General features: G+C 43.3%; 22 non-coding genes across 22 annotated transcripts; all 22 read right to left on the bottom strand.

Moving 5' to 3' along the window:
• Positions 1-535: 535 nt before the first annotated feature.
• On the bottom strand, positions 536-608 carry trnar-ucu (transfer RNA arginine (anticodon UCU)). Its single transcript has one exon. It is a non-coding gene; the product is annotated as a tRNA-Arg (tRNA).
• A 554-nt stretch (positions 609-1162) lies between these two features.
• On the bottom strand, positions 1163-1235 carry trnar-ucu (transfer RNA arginine (anticodon UCU)). Its single transcript has one exon. It is a non-coding gene; the product is annotated as a tRNA-Arg (tRNA).
• A 643-nt stretch (positions 1236-1878) lies between these two features.
• Positions 1879-1951, bottom strand: trnar-ucu (transfer RNA arginine (anticodon UCU)). Its single transcript has one exon. It is a non-coding gene; the product is annotated as a tRNA-Arg (tRNA).
• A 907-nt stretch (positions 1952-2858) lies between these two features.
• trnar-ucu (transfer RNA arginine (anticodon UCU)) lies at positions 2859-2931 on the bottom strand. Its single transcript has one exon. It is a non-coding gene; the product is annotated as a tRNA-Arg (tRNA).
• A 554-nt stretch (positions 2932-3485) lies between these two features.
• trnar-ucu (transfer RNA arginine (anticodon UCU)) lies at positions 3486-3558 on the bottom strand. Its single transcript has one exon. It is a non-coding gene; the product is annotated as a tRNA-Arg (tRNA).
• Positions 3559-4201: 643 nt separating this feature from the next.
• On the bottom strand, positions 4202-4274 carry trnar-ucu (transfer RNA arginine (anticodon UCU)). The gene has a single exon. It is a non-coding gene; the product is annotated as a tRNA-Arg (tRNA).
• Positions 4275-5181: 907 nt separating this feature from the next.
• On the bottom strand, positions 5182-5254 carry trnar-ucu (transfer RNA arginine (anticodon UCU)). Its single transcript has one exon. It is a non-coding gene; the product is annotated as a tRNA-Arg (tRNA).
• A 554-nt stretch (positions 5255-5808) lies between these two features.
• Positions 5809-5881, bottom strand: trnar-ucu (transfer RNA arginine (anticodon UCU)). The gene has a single exon. It is a non-coding gene; the product is annotated as a tRNA-Arg (tRNA).
• A 643-nt stretch (positions 5882-6524) lies between these two features.
• Positions 6525-6597, bottom strand: trnar-ucu (transfer RNA arginine (anticodon UCU)). Its single transcript has one exon. It is a non-coding gene; the product is annotated as a tRNA-Arg (tRNA).
• Positions 6598-7151: 554 nt separating this feature from the next.
• On the bottom strand, positions 7152-7224 carry trnar-ucu (transfer RNA arginine (anticodon UCU)). The gene has a single exon. It is a non-coding gene; the product is annotated as a tRNA-Arg (tRNA).
• A 286-nt stretch (positions 7225-7510) lies between these two features.
• On the bottom strand, positions 7511-7583 carry trnar-ucu (transfer RNA arginine (anticodon UCU)). The gene has a single exon. It is a non-coding gene; the product is annotated as a tRNA-Arg (tRNA).
• Positions 7584-8137: 554 nt separating this feature from the next.
• Positions 8138-8210, bottom strand: trnar-ucu (transfer RNA arginine (anticodon UCU)). Its single transcript has one exon. It is a non-coding gene; the product is annotated as a tRNA-Arg (tRNA).
• A 279-nt stretch (positions 8211-8489) lies between these two features.
• On the bottom strand, positions 8490-8562 carry trnar-ucu (transfer RNA arginine (anticodon UCU)). The gene has a single exon. It is a non-coding gene; the product is annotated as a tRNA-Arg (tRNA).
• A 554-nt stretch (positions 8563-9116) lies between these two features.
• On the bottom strand, positions 9117-9189 carry trnar-ucu (transfer RNA arginine (anticodon UCU)). Its single transcript has one exon. It is a non-coding gene; the product is annotated as a tRNA-Arg (tRNA).
• Positions 9190-9474: 285 nt separating this feature from the next.
• On the bottom strand, positions 9475-9547 carry trnar-ucu (transfer RNA arginine (anticodon UCU)). The gene has a single exon. It is a non-coding gene; the product is annotated as a tRNA-Arg (tRNA).
• Positions 9548-10454: 907 nt separating this feature from the next.
• Positions 10455-10527, bottom strand: trnar-ucu (transfer RNA arginine (anticodon UCU)). The gene has a single exon. It is a non-coding gene; the product is annotated as a tRNA-Arg (tRNA).
• A 1533-nt stretch (positions 10528-12060) lies between these two features.
• On the bottom strand, positions 12061-12133 carry trnar-ucu (transfer RNA arginine (anticodon UCU)). The gene has a single exon. It is a non-coding gene; the product is annotated as a tRNA-Arg (tRNA).
• A 286-nt stretch (positions 12134-12419) lies between these two features.
• On the bottom strand, positions 12420-12492 carry trnar-ucu (transfer RNA arginine (anticodon UCU)). The gene has a single exon. It is a non-coding gene; the product is annotated as a tRNA-Arg (tRNA).
• A 554-nt stretch (positions 12493-13046) lies between these two features.
• Positions 13047-13119, bottom strand: trnar-ucu (transfer RNA arginine (anticodon UCU)). Its single transcript has one exon. It is a non-coding gene; the product is annotated as a tRNA-Arg (tRNA).
• Positions 13120-13398: 279 nt separating this feature from the next.
• Positions 13399-13471, bottom strand: trnar-ucu (transfer RNA arginine (anticodon UCU)). The gene has a single exon. It is a non-coding gene; the product is annotated as a tRNA-Arg (tRNA).
• A 912-nt stretch (positions 13472-14383) lies between these two features.
• On the bottom strand, positions 14384-14456 carry trnar-ucu (transfer RNA arginine (anticodon UCU)). The gene has a single exon. It is a non-coding gene; the product is annotated as a tRNA-Arg (tRNA).
• Positions 14457-16347: 1891 nt separating this feature from the next.
• On the bottom strand, positions 16348-16420 carry trnar-ucu (transfer RNA arginine (anticodon UCU)). The gene has a single exon. It is a non-coding gene; the product is annotated as a tRNA-Arg (tRNA).
• Positions 16421-16877: the final 457 nt, after the last annotated feature.

Here is a 16877-nt window from a genome sequence, read left to right on the forward strand (position 1 = left end):
ACTGATAGAAGCAGTTAAAAAATAGAATCACAGAGGGCACAGAGACATGCACATGAAATGATACTTTTTTTACCGTGTTTGCACTTCATTTTTAAAAATAGAGTAGGATGTCTTCGATGTGGCACTGTGTGATCATCGTGACCTATAAAAGCTGCTTCAATTCTATCCCAAACTGCCTTCATCCACCCCAGATGGGACTCGAACCCACAATCCCTGGCTTAGAAGGCCAGTGCATAATCCATTAGGCCACTGGGGTCCTTGATAAAAATAACTAGATAGCAGAGAGTGGTTTCGATCTATCAACCTCTGGGTTACGGGGCCATCACGCTTCCGCTGCGCCTCTGTAATCAGTATGACCTATACAAACTGAAAGAAGCAGTCAAAAAAAGAATCTCAGAGGGCACAGAGACTTTTCCATGAAATTATACTTTTTTTACTCTGGTTGCACTTTTTTTCTAAAAATAGAATAGCTAAGATGCATTAACCTCTGTGTTACATGCTGAGGACACTTTCTCTATTCCAAACTGCCTTCATCCACCCCAGATGGGACTCGAACCCACAATCCCTGGCTTAGAAGGCCAGTGCCTTATCCATTAGGCCACTGGGGTACTTGATATAAAAATCTAGATAGCAGAGAGTGGTTTCGATCTATCAACCTCTGGGTTACGGGGCCATCACGCTTCCGCTGCGCCTCTGTAATCAGTATGACCTCTACAAACTGAAAGAAGCAGTCAAAAAAAGAATCACAGAGGGCACTGAGACATGCCCATGATATGTTGCTTTTTATATTTGTGTTTGCACTTCATTGCTGACAACAAACTGGACAGCAGAGGATGGTTTCGATCCATAAATCACTGGGTTAACTGCCCAGGATACTTTCACTTCATCACTCCGCTTTCAGGCACCCCCAAAAAATACTTGAACTCACAATACATGGATTAGGAGGCCAGTGCCTCTGTAATCAGCATGACCTGTACGAACTGATAGAAGCAGTTAAAAAATAGAATCACAGAGGGCACAGAGACATGCACATGAAATGATACTTTTTTTACCCTGTTTGCACTTCATTTTTAAAAATAGAGTAGGATGTCTTCGATGTGGCACTGTGTGATCATCGTGACCTATAAAAGCTGCTTCAATTCTATGCCAAACTGCCTTCATCCACCCCAGATGGGACTCGAACCCACAATCGCTGGCTTAGAAGGCCAGTGCCTTATCCATTAGGCCACTGGGGTACTTGATAAAAGTAACTAGATAGCAGAGAGTGGTTTCGATCTATCACCCTCTGGGTTACGGGGCCATCACGCTTCCGCTGCGCCTCTGTAATCAGTATGACCTATACAAACTGAAAGAAGCAGTCAAAAAAAGAATCTCAGAGGGCACAGAGACATTCCCATGAAATTATACTTTTTTTTACTCTGGTTGCACTTCATTTCTAAAAATAGAATAGGATAGCTTCGATGCATCAACCTCTGAGTTACATGCTCAGGCCACTTTTTCTATTCCAAACTGCCTTCATCCACCCCAGATGGGACTCGAACGACCAATCCCTGGCTTAGAAGGCCAGTGCCTTATCCATTAGGCCACTGCGGTACTTGATAAAAAAAACTAGATAGCAGAGAGTGGTTTCGATCTATCAACCTCTGGGTTACGGGGCCATCACGCTTCCGCTGCGCCTCTGTAATCAGTATGACCTATACAAACTGAAAGAAGCAGTCAAAAAAAGAATCTCAGAGGGCACAGAGACATTCCCATGAAATTATACTTTTTTTTACTCTGGTTGCACTTCATTTCTAAAAATAGAATAGGATAGCTTTGATGCATCAACCTCTGTGTTACATGCTCAGGCCACTTTTTCTATTCCAAACTGCCTTCATCCACCCCAGATGGGACTCGAACCCACAATCCCTGGCTTAGAAGGCCAGTGCCTTATCCATTAGGCCACTGGGGTACTTGATAAAAAAAACAAGATAGCAGAGAGTGGTTTCGATCTATCAACCTCTGGGTTAAGGGGCCATCACGCTTCCGCTGCGCCTCTGTAATCAGTATGACCTATACAAACTGAAAGAAGCAGTCAAAAAAAGAATCTCAGAGGGCACAGAGACATGCCCATGAAATTTTGCTTTTTATATTTGTGTTTGCACTTCATTGCTGACAACAAACTGGACAGCAGAGGATGGTTTCGATCCATAAATCACTGGGTTAACTGCCCAGGATATTTCCACTTCATCACTCCGCTTTCAGGCACCCCCAAAAAATACTTGAACTCACAATACATGGATTAGTAGGCCAGTGCCTCTGTAATCAGCATGACCTGTACGAACTGATAGAAGCAGTTAAAAAATAGAATCACAGAGGGCACAGAGACATGCACATGAAATGATACTTTTTTTTACCCTGTTTGCACTTCATTTTTAAAAATAGAGTAGGATGTCTTCGATGTGGCACTGTGTGATCATCGTGACCTATAAAAGCTGCTTCAATTCTATCCCAAACTGCCTTCATCCAACCCAGATGGGACTCGAACCCACAATCCCTGGCTTAGAAGGCCAGTGCATAATCCATTAGGCCACTGGGGTCCTTGATAAAAATAACTAGATAGCAGAGAGTGGTTTCGATCTATCAACCTCTGGGTTACGGGGCCATCACGCTTCCGCTGCGCCTCTGTAATCAGTATGACCTATACAAACTGAAAGAAGCAGTCAAAAAAAGAATCTCAGAGGGCACAGAGACTTTTCCATGAAATTATACTTTTTTTACTCTGGTTGCACTTTTTTTCTAAAAATAGAATAGCTAAGATGCATTAACCTCTGTGTTACATGCTGAGGACACTTTCTCTATTCCAAACTGCCTTCATCCACCCCAGATGGGACTCGAACCCACAATCCCTGGCTTAGAAGGCCAGTGCCTTATCCATTAGGCCACTGGGGTACTTGATATAAAAATCTAGATAGCAGAGAGTGGTTTCGATCTATCAACCTCTGGGTTACGGGGCCATCACGCTTCCGCTGCGCCTCTGTAATCAGTATGACCTCTACAAACTGAAAGAAGCAGTCAAAAAAAGAATCACAGAGGGCACTGAGACATGCCCATGATATGTTGCTTTTTATATTTGTGTTTGCACTTCATTGCTGACAACAAACTGGACAGCAGAGGATGGTTTCGATCCATAAATCACTGGGTTAACTGCCCAGGATACTTTCACTTCATCACTCCGCTTTCAGGCACCCCCAAAAAATACTTGAACTCACAATACATGGATTAGGAGGCCAGTGCCTCTGTAATCAGCATGACCTGTACGAACTGATAGAAGCAGTTAAAAAATAGAATCACAGAGGGCACAGAGACATGCACATGAAATGATACTTTTTTTACCCTGTTTGCACTTCATTTTTAAAAATAGAGTAGGATGTCTTCGATGTGGCACTGTGTGATCATCGTGACCTATAAAAGCTGCTTCAATTCTATGCCAAACTGCCTTCATCCACCCCAGATGGGACTCGAACCCACAATCGCTGGCTTAGAAGGCCAGTGCCTTATCCATTAGGCCACTGGGGTACTTGATAAAAGTAACTAGATAGCAGAGAGTGGTTTCGATCTATCACCCTCTGGGTTACGGGGCCATCACGCTTCCGCTGCGCCTCTGTAATCAGTATGACCTATACAAACTGAAAGAAGCAGTCAAAAAAAGAATCTCAGAGGGCACAGAGACATTCCCATGAAATTATACTTTTTTTTACTCTGGTTGCACTTCATTTCTAAAAATAGAATAGGATAGCTTCGATGCATCAACCTCTGAGTTACATGCTCAGGCCACTTTTTCTATTCCAAACTGCCTTCATCCACCCCAGATGGGACTCGAACGACCAATCCCTGGCTTAGAAGGCCAGTGCCTTATCCATTAGGCCACTGCGGTACTTGATAAAAAAAACTAGATAGCAGAGAGTGGTTTCGATCTATCAACCTCTGGGTTACGGGGCCATCACGCTTCCGCTGCGCCTCTGTAATCAGTATGACCTATACAAACTGAAAGAAGCAGTCAAAAAAAGAATCTCAGAGGGCACAGAGACATTCCCATGAAATTATACTTTTTTTTACTCTGGTTGCACTTCATTTCTAAAAATAGAATAGGATAGCTTTGATGCATCAACCTCTGTGTTACATGCTCAGGCCACTTTTTCTATTCCAAACTGCCTTCATCCACCCCAGATGGGACTCGAACCCACAATCCCTTGCTTAGAAGGCCAGTGCCTTATCCATTAGGCCACTGGGGTACTTGATAAAAAAAACAAGATAGCAGAGAGTGGTTTCGATCTATCAACCTCTGGGTTAAGGGGCCATCACGCTTCCGCTGCGCCTCTGTAATCAGTATGACCTATACAAACTGAAAGAAGCAGTCAAAAAAAGAATCTCAGAGGGCACAGAGACATGCCCATGAAATTTTGCTTTTTATATTTGTGTTTGCACTTCATTGCTGACAACAAACTGGACAGCAGAGGATGGTTTCGATCCATAAATCACTGGGTTAACTGCCCAGGATATTTCCACTTCATCACTCCGCTTTCAGGCACCCCCAAAAAATACTTGAACTCACAATACATGGATTAGTAGGCCAGTGCCTCTGTAATCAGCATGACCTGTACGAACTGATAGAAGCAGTTAAAAAATAGAATCACAGAGGGCACAGAGACATGCACATGAAATGATACTTTTTTTTACCCTGTTTGCACTTCATTTTTAAAAATAGAGTAGGATGTCTTCGATGTGGCACTGTGTGATCATCGTGACCTATAAAAGCTGCTTCAATTCTATCCCAAACTGCCTTCATCCAACCCAGATGGGACTCGAACCCACAATCCCTGGCTTAGAAGGCCAGTGCATAATCCATTAGGCCACTGGGGTCCTTGATAAAAATAACTAGATAGCAGAGAGTGGTTTCGATCTATCAACCTCTGGGTTACGGGGCCATCACGCTTCCGCTGCGCCTCTGTAATCAGTATGACCTATACAAACTGAAAGAAGCAGTCAAAAAAAGAATCTCAGAGGGCACAGAGACTTTTCCATGAAATTATACTTTTTTTACTCTGGTTGCACTTTTTTTCTAAAAATAGAATAGCTAAGATGCATTAACCTCTGTGTTACATGCTGAGGACACTTTCTCTATTCCAAACTGCCTTCATCCACCCCAGATGGGACTCGAACCCACAATCCCTGGCTTAGAAGGCCAGTGCCTTATCCATTAGGCCACTGGGGTACTTGATATAAAAATCTAGATAGCAGAGAGTGGTTTCGATCTATCAACCTCTGGGTTACGGGGCCATCACGCTTCCGCTGCGCCTCTGTAATCAGTATGACCTCTACAAACTGAAAGAAGCAGTCAAAAAAAGAATCACAGAGGGCACTGAGACATGCCCATGATATGTTGCTTTTTATATTTGTGTTTGCACTTCATTGCTGACAACAAACTGGACAGCAGAGGATGGTTTCGATCCATAAATCACTGGGTTAACTGCCCAGGATACTTTCACTTCATCACTCCGCTTTCAGGCACCCCCAAAAAATACTTGAACTCACAATACATGGATTAGGAGGCCAGTGCCTCTGTAATCAGCATGACCTGTACGAACTGATAGAAGCAGTTAAAAAATAGAATCACAGAGGGCACAGAGACATGCACATGAAATGATACTTTTTTTACCCTGTTTGCACTTCATTTTTAAAAATAGAGTAGGATGTCTTCGATGTGGCACTGTGTGATCATCGTGACCTATAAAAGCTGCTTCAATTCTATGCCAAACTGCCTTCATCCACCCCAGATGGGACTCGAACCCACAATCGCTGGCTTAGAAGGCCAGTGCCTTATCCATTAGGCCACTGGGGTACTTGATAAAAGTAACTAGATAGCAGAGAGTGGTTTCGATCTATCACCCTCTGGGTTACGGGGCCATCACGCTTCCGCTGCGCCTCTGTAATCAGTATGACCTATACAAACTGAAAGAAGCAGTCAAAAAAAGAATCTCAGAGGGCACAGAGACATTCCCATGAAATTATACTTTTTTTTACTCTGGTTGCACTTCATTTCTAAAAATAGAATAGGATAGCTTCGATGCATCAACCTCTGAGTTACATGCTCAGGCCACTTTTTCTATTCCAAACTGCCTTCATCCACCCCAGATGGGACTCGAACGACCAATCCCTGGCTTAGAAGGCCAGTGCCTTATCCATTAGGCCACTGCGGTACTTGATAAAAAAAACTAGATAGCAGAGAGTGGTTTCGATCTATCAACCTCTGGGTTACGGGGCCATCACGCTTCCGCTGCGCCTCTGTAATCAGTATGACCTATACAAACTGAAAGAAGCAGTCAAAAAAAGAATCTCAGAGGGCACAGAGACATTCCCATGAAATTATACTTTTTTTTACTCTGGTTGCACTTCATTTATAAAAATAGCATAGGATAGCTTTGATGCATCAACCTCTGTGTTACATGCTCAGGCCACTTTTTCTATTCCAAACTGCCTTCATCCACCCCAGATGGGACTCGAACCCACAATCACTGGCTTAGAAGGCCAGTGCCTTATCCATTAGGCCACTGGGGTACTTGATAAAAAAAACAAGATAGCAGAGAGTGGTTTCGATCTATCAACCTCTGGGTTAAGGGGCCATCACGCTTCCGCTGCGCCTCTGTAATCAGTATGACCTATACAAACTGAAAGAAGCAGTCAAAAAAAGAATCTCAGAGGGCACAGAGACATGCCCATGAAATTTTGCTTTTTATATTTGTGTTTGCACTTCATTGCTGACAACAAACTGGACAGCAGAGGATGGTTTCGATCCATAAATCACTGGGTTAACTGCCCAGGATATTTCCACTTCATCACTCCGCTTTCAGGCACCCCCAAAAAATACTTGAACTCACAATACATGGATTAGGAGGACAGTGCCTCTGTAATCAGCATGACCTGTACGAACTGATAGAAGCAGTTAAAAAATAGAATCACAGAGGGCACAGAGACATGCACATGAAATGATACTTTTTTATACCTGTTTGCACTTCATTTGCAAAAATAGAGTAGGATGTCTTCGATGTGGCACTGTGTGATCATCGTGACCTATACAAGCTGCTTCAATTCTATCCCAAACGTCCTTCATCCACCCCAGATGTGACTCGAACCCACAATCCCTGGCTTAGAAGGCCAGTGCCTTATCCATTAGGCCACTGGGGTACTTGCTAAAAAGAAACTAGATAGCAGAGAGTGGTTTCGATCTATCAACCTCTGGGTTACAGGGCCATCACGCTTCCGCTGCGCCTCTGTAATCAGTATGACCTATACAAACTGAAAGAAGCAGTCAAAAAACGAATCTCAGAGGGCACAGAGACATTCCCATGAAATTATACTTTTTTTTACTCTGGTTGCACTTCATTTATAAAAATAGCATAGGATAGCTTTGTTGCATCAACCTCTGTGTTACATGCTCAGGCCACTTTTTCTATTCCAAACTGCCTTCATCCACCCCAGATGGGACTCGAACCCACAATCACTGGCTTAGAAGGCCAGTGCCTTATCCATTAGGCCACTGGGGTACTTGATAAAAAAAACAAGATAGCAGAGAGTGGTTTCGATCTATCAACCTCTGGGTTAAGGGGCCATCACGCTTCCGCTGCGCCTCTGTAATCAGTATGACCTATACAAACTGAAAGAAGCAGTCAAAAAAAGAATCTCAGAGGGCACAGAGACATGCCCATGAAATTTTGCTTTTTATATTTGTGTTTGCACTTCATTGCTGACAACAAACTGGACAGCAGAGGATGGTTTCGATCCATAAATCACTGGGTTAACTGCCCAGGATATTTCCACTTCATCACTCCGCTTTCAGGCACCCCCAAAAAATACTTGAACTCACAATACATGGATTAGTAGGCCAGTGCCTCTGTAATCAGCATGACCTGTACGAACTGATAGAAGCAGTTAAAAAATAGAATCACAGAGGGCACAGAGACATGCACATGAAATGATACTTTTTTTACCCTGTTTGCACTTCATTTTTAAAAATAGAGTAGGATGTCTTCGATGTGGCACTGTGTGATCATCGTGACCTATAAAAGCTGCTTCAATTCTATGCCAAACTGCCTTCATCCACCCCAGATGGGACTCGAACCCACAATCCCTGGCTTAGAAGGCCAGTGCCTTATCCATTAGGCCACTGGGGTACTTGATAAAAATAACTAGATAGCAGAGAGTGGTTTCGATCTATCAACCTCTGGGTTACGGGGCCATCACGCTTCCGCTGCGCCTCTGTAATCAGTATGACCTATACAAACTGAAAGAAGCAGTCAAAAAAAGAATCTCAGAGGGCACAGAGACTTTTCCATGAAATTATACTTTTTTTACTCTGGTTGCACTTTTTTTCTAAAAATAGAATAGCTAAGATGCATTAACCTCTGTGTTACATGCTGAGGACACTTTCTCTATTCCAAACTGCCTTCATCCACCCCAGATGGGACTCGAACCCACAATGCCTGGCTTAGAAGGCCAGTGCCTTATCCATTAGGCCACTGGGGTACTTGATATAAAAATCTAGATAGCAGAGAGTGGTTTCGATCTATCAACCTCTGGGTTACGGGGCCATCACGCTTCCGCTGCGCCTCTGTAATCAGTATGACCTCTACAAACTGAAAGAAGCAGTCAAAAAAAGAATCACAGAGGGCACTGAGACATGCCCATGATATGTTGCTTTTTATATTTGTGTTTGCACTTCATTGCTGACAACAAACTGGACAGCAGAGGATGGTTTCGATCCATAAATCACTGGGTTAACTGCCCAGGATACTTTCACTTCATCACCCCGCTTTCAGGCACCCCCAAAAAATACTTGAACTCACAATACATGGATTAGGAGGCCAGTGCCTCTGTAATCAGCATGACCTGTACGAACTGATAGAAGCAGTTAAAAAATAGAATCACAGAGGGCACAGAGACATGCACATGAAATGATACTTTTTTTACCCTGTTTGCACTTCATTTTTAAAAATAGAGTAGGATGTCTTCGATGTGGCACTGTGTGATCATCGTGACCTATAAAAGCTGCTTCAATTCTATCCCAAACTGCCTTCATCCACCCCAGATGGGAATCGAACCCACAATCCCTGGCTTAGAAGGCCAGTGCATAATCCATTAGGCCACTGGGGTCCTTGATAAAAAAAACTAGATAGTAGAGAGTGGTTTCGATCTATCAACCTCTGGGTTACGGGGCCATCACGCTTCCGCTGCGCCTCTGTAATCAGTATGACCTATACAAACTGAAAGAAGCAGTCAAAAAAAGAATCTCAGAGGGCACAGAGACATTCCCATGAAATTATACTTTTTTTTACTCTGGTTGCACTTCATTTCTAAAAATAGAATAGGATAGCTTCGATGCATCAACCTCTGTGTTACATGCTCAGGCCACTTTTTCTATTCCAAACTGCCTTCATCCACCCAAGATGGGACTCGAACCCACAATCCCTGGCTTAGAAGGCCAGTGCCTTATCCATTAGGCCACTTGGGTAATTGATAAAAATATCTAGATAGCAGAGAGTTGTTTCGATCTATCAACCTCTGGGTTACGGGGCCTTCACGCTTCCGCTGCGCCTCTGTAATCAGTATGACCTCTACAAACTGAAAGAAGCAGTCAAAAAAAGAATCACAGAGGGCACTGAGACATGCCCATGAAATTTTGCTTTTTATATTTGTATTTGCACTTCATTGCTGACAACAAACTGGACAGCAGAGGATGGTTTCGATCCATAAATCACTGGGTTAACTGCCCAGGATACTTCCACTTCATCACTCCGCTTTGAGGCACCCCCAAAAAATACTTGAACTCACAATACATGGATTAGGAGGCCAGTGCCTCTGTAATCAGCATGACCTGTACAAACTGATAGAAGCAGTTAAAAAATAGAATCACAGAGGGCACAGAGACATGCACATGAAATTATACTTTTTTTACCCTGTTTGCACTTCATTTTTAAAAATAGAGTAGGATGTCTTCGATGTTGCACTGTGTGATCATCGTGACCTATAAAAGCTGCTTCAATTCTATCCCAAACTGCCTTCATCCACCCCAGATGGGACTCGAACCCACAATCCCTGGCTTAGAAGGCCAGTGCATAATCCATTAGGCCACTGGGGTCCTTGATAAAAAAAACTAGATAGCAGAGAGTGGTTTCGATCTATCAACCTCTGGGTTACGGGGCCATCACGCTTCCGCTGCGCCTCTGTAATCAGTATGACCTATACAAACTGAAAGAAGCAGTCAAAAAAAAAATCTCAGAGGGCACTGAGACATTCCCATGAAATTATACTTTTTTTTACTCTGGTTGCACTTCATTTCTAAAAATAGAATAGCTTCGATGCATCAACCTCTGTGTTACATGCTCAGGCCACTTTTTCTATTCCAAACTGCCTTCATCCACCCCAGATGGGACTCGAACCCACAATCCCTGGCTTAGAAGGCCAGTGCCTTATCCATTAGGCCACTTGGGTAATTGATAAAAATATCTAGATAGCAGAGAGTTGTTTCGATCTATCAACCTCTGGGTTACGGGGCCTTCACGCTTCCGCTGCGCCTCTGTAATCAGTATGACCTCTACAAACTGAAAGAAGCAGTCAAAAAAAGAATCACAGAGGGCACTGAGACATGCCCATGAAATTTTGCTTTTTATATTTGTGTTTGCACTTCATTGCTGACAACAAACTGGACAGCAGAGGATGGTTTCGATCCATAAATCACTGGGTTAACTGCCCAGGATACTTCCACTTCATCACTCCGCTTTGAGGCACCCCCAAAAAATACTTGAACTCACAATACATGGATTAGGAGGCCAGTGCCTCTGTAATCAGCATGACCTGTACAAACTGATAGAAGCAGTTAAAAAATAGAATCACAGAGGGCACAGAGACATGCACATGAAATGATACTTTTTTTACCGTGTTTGCACTTCATTTTTAAAAATAGAGTAGGATGTCTTCGATGTGGCACTGTGTGATCATCGTGACCTATAAAATCTGCTTCAATTCTATCCCAAACTGCCTTCATCCACCCCAGATAGGACTCGAACCCACAATCCCTGGCTTAGAAGGCCAGTGCATAATCCATTAGGCCACTGGGGTCCTTGATAAAAATAGCTAGATAGCAGAGAGTGGTTTCGATCTATCAACCTCTGGGTTACGGGGCCATCACGCTTCCGCTGCGCCTCTGTAATCAGTATGACCTCTACAAACTGAAAGAAGCAGTCAAAAAAAGAATCTCAGAGGGCACAGAGACTTTTCCATGAAATTATACTTTTTTTACTCTGGTTGCACTTTTTTTCTAAAATTAGAATAGCTAAGATGCATTAACCTCTGTGTTACATGCTGAGGACACTTTTTCTATTCCAAACTGCCTTCATCCACCCCAGATGGGACTCGAACCCACAATCCCTGGCTTTGAAGGCCAGTGCCTTATCCATTAGGCCACTGGGGTACTTGATATAAAAATCTAGATAGCAGAGAGTGGTTTCGATCTATCAACCTCTGGGTTACGGGGCCATCACGCTTCCGCTGCGCCTCTGTAATCAGTATGACCTCTACAAACTGAAAGAAGCAGTCAAAAAAAGAATCACAGAGGGCACTGAGACATGCCCATGATATGTTGCTTTTTATATTTGTGTTTGCACTTCATTGCTGACAACAAACTGGACAGCAGAGGATGGTTTCGATCCATAAATCACTGGGTTAACTGCCCAGGATACTTTCACTTCATCACTCCGCTTTCAGGCACCCCCAAAAAATACTTGAACTCACAATACATGGATTAGGAGGCCAGTGCCTCTGTAATCAGCATGACCTGTACAAACTGATAGAAGCAGTTAAAAAATAGAATCACAGAGGGCACAGAGACATGCACATGAAATGATACTTTTTTATACCTGTTTGCACTTCATTTGCAAAAATAGAGTAGGATGTCTTCGATGTGGCACTGTGTGATCATCGTGACCTATACAAGCTGCTTCAATTCTATCCCAAACGTCCTTCATCCACCCCAGATGTGACTCGAACCCACAATCCCTGGCTTAGAAGGCCAGTGCCTTATCCATTAGGCCACTGGGGTACTTGCTAAAAAGAAACTAGATAGCAGAGAGTGGTTTCGATCTATCAACCTCTGGGTTACAGGGCCATCACGCTTCCGCTGCGCCTCTGTAATCAGTATGACCTATACAAACTGAAAGAAGCAGTCAAAAAACGAATCTCAGAGGGCACAGAGACATTCCCATGAAATTATACTTTTTTTTACTCTGGTTGCACTTCATTTATAAAAATAGCATAGGATAGCTTTGTTGCATCAACCTCTGTGTTACATGCTCAGGCCACTTTTTCTATTCCAAACTGCCTTCATCCACCCCAGATGGGACTCGAACCCACAATCACTGGCTTAGAAGGCCAGTGCCTTATCCATTAGGCCACTGGGGTACTTGATAAAAAAAACAAGATAGCAGAGAGTGGTTTCGATCTATCAACCTCTGGGTTAAGGGGCCATCACGCTTCCGCTGCGCCTCTGTAATCAGTATGACCTATACAAACTGAAAGAAGCAGTCAAAAAAAGAATCTCAGAGGGCACAGAGACATGCCCATGAAATTTTGCTTTTTATATTTGTGTTTGCACTTCATTGCTGACAACAAACTGGACAGCAGAGGATGGTTTCGATCCATAAATCACTGGGTTAACTGCCCAGGATATTTCCACTTCATCACTCCGCTTTCAGGCACCCCCAAAAAATACTTGAACTCACAATACATGGATTAGTAGGCCAGTGCCTCTGTAATCAGCATGACCTGTACGAACTGATAGAAGCAGTTAAAAAATAGAATCACAGAGGGCACAGAGACATGCACATGAAATGATACTTTTTTTACCCTGTTTGCACTTCATTTTTAAAAATAGAGTAGGATGTCTTCGATGTGGCACTGTGTGATCATCGTGACCTATAAAAGCTGCTTCAATTCTATGCCAAACTGCCTTCATCCACCCCAGATGGGACTCGAACCCACAATCCCTGGCTTAGAAGGCCAGTGCCTTATCCATTAGGCCACTGGGGTACTTGATAAAAATAACTAGATAGCAGAGAGTGGTTTCGATCTATCAACCTCTGGGTTACGGGGCCATCACGCTTCCGCTGCGCCTCTGTAATCAGTATGACCTATACAAACTGAAAGAAGCAGTCAAAAAAAGAATCTCAGAGGGCACAGAGACTTTTCCATGAAATTATACTTTTTTTACTCTGGTTGCACTTTTTTTCTAAAAATAGAATAGCTAAGATGCATTAACCTCTGTGTTACATGCTGAGGACACTTTCTCTATTCCAAACTGCCTTCATCCACCCCAGATGGGACTCGAACCCACAATGCCTGGCTTAGAAGGCCAGTGCCTTATCCATTAGGCCACTGGGGTACTTGATATAAAAATCTAGATAGCAGAGAGTGGTTTCGATCTATCAACCTCTGGGTTACGGGGCCATCACGCTTCCGCTGCGCCTCTGTAATCAGTATGACCTCTACAAACTGAAAGAAGCAGTCAAAAAAAGAATCACAGAGGGCACTGAGACATGCCCATGATATGTTGCTTTTTATATTTGTGTTTGCACTTCATTGCTGACAACAAACTGGACAGCAGAGGATGGTTTCGATCCATAAATCACTGGGTTAACTGCCCAGGATACTTTCACTTCATCACCCCGCTTTCAGGCACCCCCAAAAAATACTTGAACTCACAATACATGGATTAGGAGGCCAGTGCCTCTGTAATCAGCATGACCTGTACGAACTGATAGAAGCAGTTAAAAAATAGAATCACAGAGGGCACAGAGACATGCACATGAAATGATACTTTTTTTACCCTGTTTGCACTTCATTTTTAAAAATAGAGTAGGATGTCTTCGATGTGGCACTGTGTGATCATCGTGACCTATAAAAGCTGCTTCAATTCTATCCCAAACTGCCTTCATCCACCCCAGATGGGACTCGAACCCACAATCCCTGGCTTAGAAGGCCAGTGCATAATCCATTAGGCCACTGGGGTCCTTGATAAAAAAAACTAGATAGTAGAGAGTGGTTTCGATCTATCAACCTCTGGGTTACGGGGCCATCACGCTTCCGCTGCGCCTCTGTAATCAGTATGACCTATACAAACTGAAAGAAGCAGTCAAAAAAAGAATCTCAGAGGGCACAGAGACATTCCCATGAAATTATACTTTTTTTTACTCTGGTTGCACTTCATTTCTAAAAATAGAATAGGATAGCTTCGATGCATCAACCTCTGTGTTACATGCTCAGGCCACTTTTTCTATTCCAAACTGCCTTCATCCACCCAAGATGGGACTCGAACCCACAATCCCTGGCTTAGAAGGCCAGTGCCTTATCCATTAGGCCACTTGGGTAATTGATAAAAATATCTAGATAGCAGAGAGTTGTTTCGATCTATCAACCTCTGGGTTACGGGGCCTTCACGCTTCCGCTGCGCCTCTGTAATCAGTATGACCTCTACAAACTGAAAGAAGCAGTCAAAAAAAGAATCACAGAGGGCACTGAGACATGCCCATGAAATTTTGCTTTTTATATTTGTATTTGCACTTCATTGCTGACAACAAACTGGACAGCAGAGGATGGTTTCGATCCATAAATCACTGGGTTAACTGCCCAGGATACTTCCACTTCATCACTCCGCTTTGAGGCACCCCCAAAAAATACTTGAACTCACAATACATGGATTAGGAGGCCAGTGCCTCTGTAATCAGCATGACCTGTACAAACTGATAGAAGCAGTTAAAAAATAGAATCACAGAGGGCACAGAGACATGCACATGAAATTATACTTTTTTTACCCTGTTTGCACTTCATTTTTAAAAATAGAGTAGGATGTCTTCGATGTTGCACTGTGTGATCATCGTGACCTATAAAAGCTGCTTCAATTCTATCCCAAACTGCCTTCATCCACCCCAGCTGGGACTCGAACCCACAATCCCTGGCTTAGAAGGCCAGTGCATAATCCATTAGGCCACTGGGGTCCTTGATAAAAAAAACTAGATAGCAGAGAGTGGTTTCGATCTATCAACCTCTGGGTTACGGGGCCATCACGCTTCCGCTGCGCCTCTGTAATCAGTATGACCTATACAAACTGAAAGAAGCAGTCAAAAAAAGAATCTCAGAGGGCACTGAGACATTCCCATGAAATTATACTTTTTTTACTCTGGTTGCACTTTTTTTCTAAAAATAGAATAGCTAAAATGCATTAACCTCTGTGTTACATGCTGAGGACACTTTTTCTATTCCAAACTGCCTTCATCCACCCCAGAAGGGACTCGAACCCACAATCCCTGGCTTAGAAGGCCAGTGCCTTATCCATTAGGCCACTTGGGTAATTGATAAATATATCTAGATAGCAGAGAGTTGTTTCGATCTATCAACCTCTGGGTTACGGGGCCTTCACGCTTCCGCTGCGCCTCTGTAATCAGTATGACCTCTACAGACTGAAAGAAGCAGTCAAAAAAAGAATCACAGAGGGCACTGAGACATGCCCATGAAATTTTGCTTTTTATATTTGTGTTTGCACTTCATTGCTGACAACAAACTGGACAGCAGAGGATGGTTTCGATCCATAAATCACTGGGTTAACTGCCCAGGATACTTCCACTTCATCACTCCGCTTTGAGGCACCCCCAAAAAATACTTGAACTCACAATACATGGATTAGGAGGCCAGTGCCTCTGTAATCAGCATGACCTGTACAAACTGATAGAAGCAGTTAAAAAATAGAATCACAGAGGGCACAGAGACATGCACATGAAATTATACTTTTTTTACCCTGTTTGCACTTCATTTTTAAAAATAGAGTAGGATGTCTTCGATGTGGCACTGTGTGATCATCGTGACCTATAAAAGCTGCTTCAATTCTATCCCAAACTGCCTTCATCCACCCCAGATGGGACTCGAACCCACAATCCCTGGCTTAGAAGGCCAGTGCATAATCCATTAGGCCACTGGGGTCCTTGATAAAAAAAACTAGATAGCAGAGAGTGGTTTCGATCTATCAACCTCTGGGTTACGGGGCCATCACGCTTCCGCTGCGCCTCTGTAATCAGTATGACCTATACAAACTGAAAGAAGCAGTCAAAAAAAGAATCTCAGAGGGCACAGAGACATTCCCATGAAATTATACTTTTTTTTACTCTGGTTGCACTTCATTTCTAAAAATAGAATAGGATAGCTTCGATGCATCAACCTCTGTGTTACATGCTCAGGCCACTTTTTCTATTCCAAACTGCCTTCATCCACCCAAGATGGGACTCGAACCCACAATCCCTGGCTTAGAAGGCCAGTGCCTTATCCATTAGGCCACTTGGGTAATTGATAAAAATATCTAGATAGCAGAGAGTTGTTTCGATCTATCAACCTCTGGGTTACGGGGCCTTCACGCTTCCGCTGCGCCTCTGTAATCAGTATGACCTCTACAAACTGAAAGAAGCAGTCAAAAAAAGAATCACAGAGGGCACTGAGACATGCCCATGAAATTTTGCTTTTTATATTTGTATTTGCACTTCATTGCTGACAACAAACTGGACAGCAGAGGATGGTTTCGATCCATAAATCACTGGGTTAACTGCCCAGGATACTTCCACTTCATCACTCCGCTTTGAGGCACCCCCAAAAAATACTTGAACTCACAATACATGGATTAGGAGGCCAGTGCCTCTGTAATCAGCATGACCTGTACAAACTGATAGAAGCAGTTAAAAAATAGAATCACAGAGGGCACAGAGACATGCACATGAAATTATACTTTTTTTACCCTGTTTGCACTT

The sequence above is a fragment of the Salvelinus fontinalis genome, chromosome 11 (genome assembly GCF_029448725.1).
Source record: "Salvelinus fontinalis isolate EN_2023a chromosome 11, ASM2944872v1, whole genome shotgun sequence".
Taxonomy (NCBI): Eukaryota; Metazoa; Chordata; class Actinopteri; order Salmoniformes; family Salmonidae; genus Salvelinus; species Salvelinus fontinalis.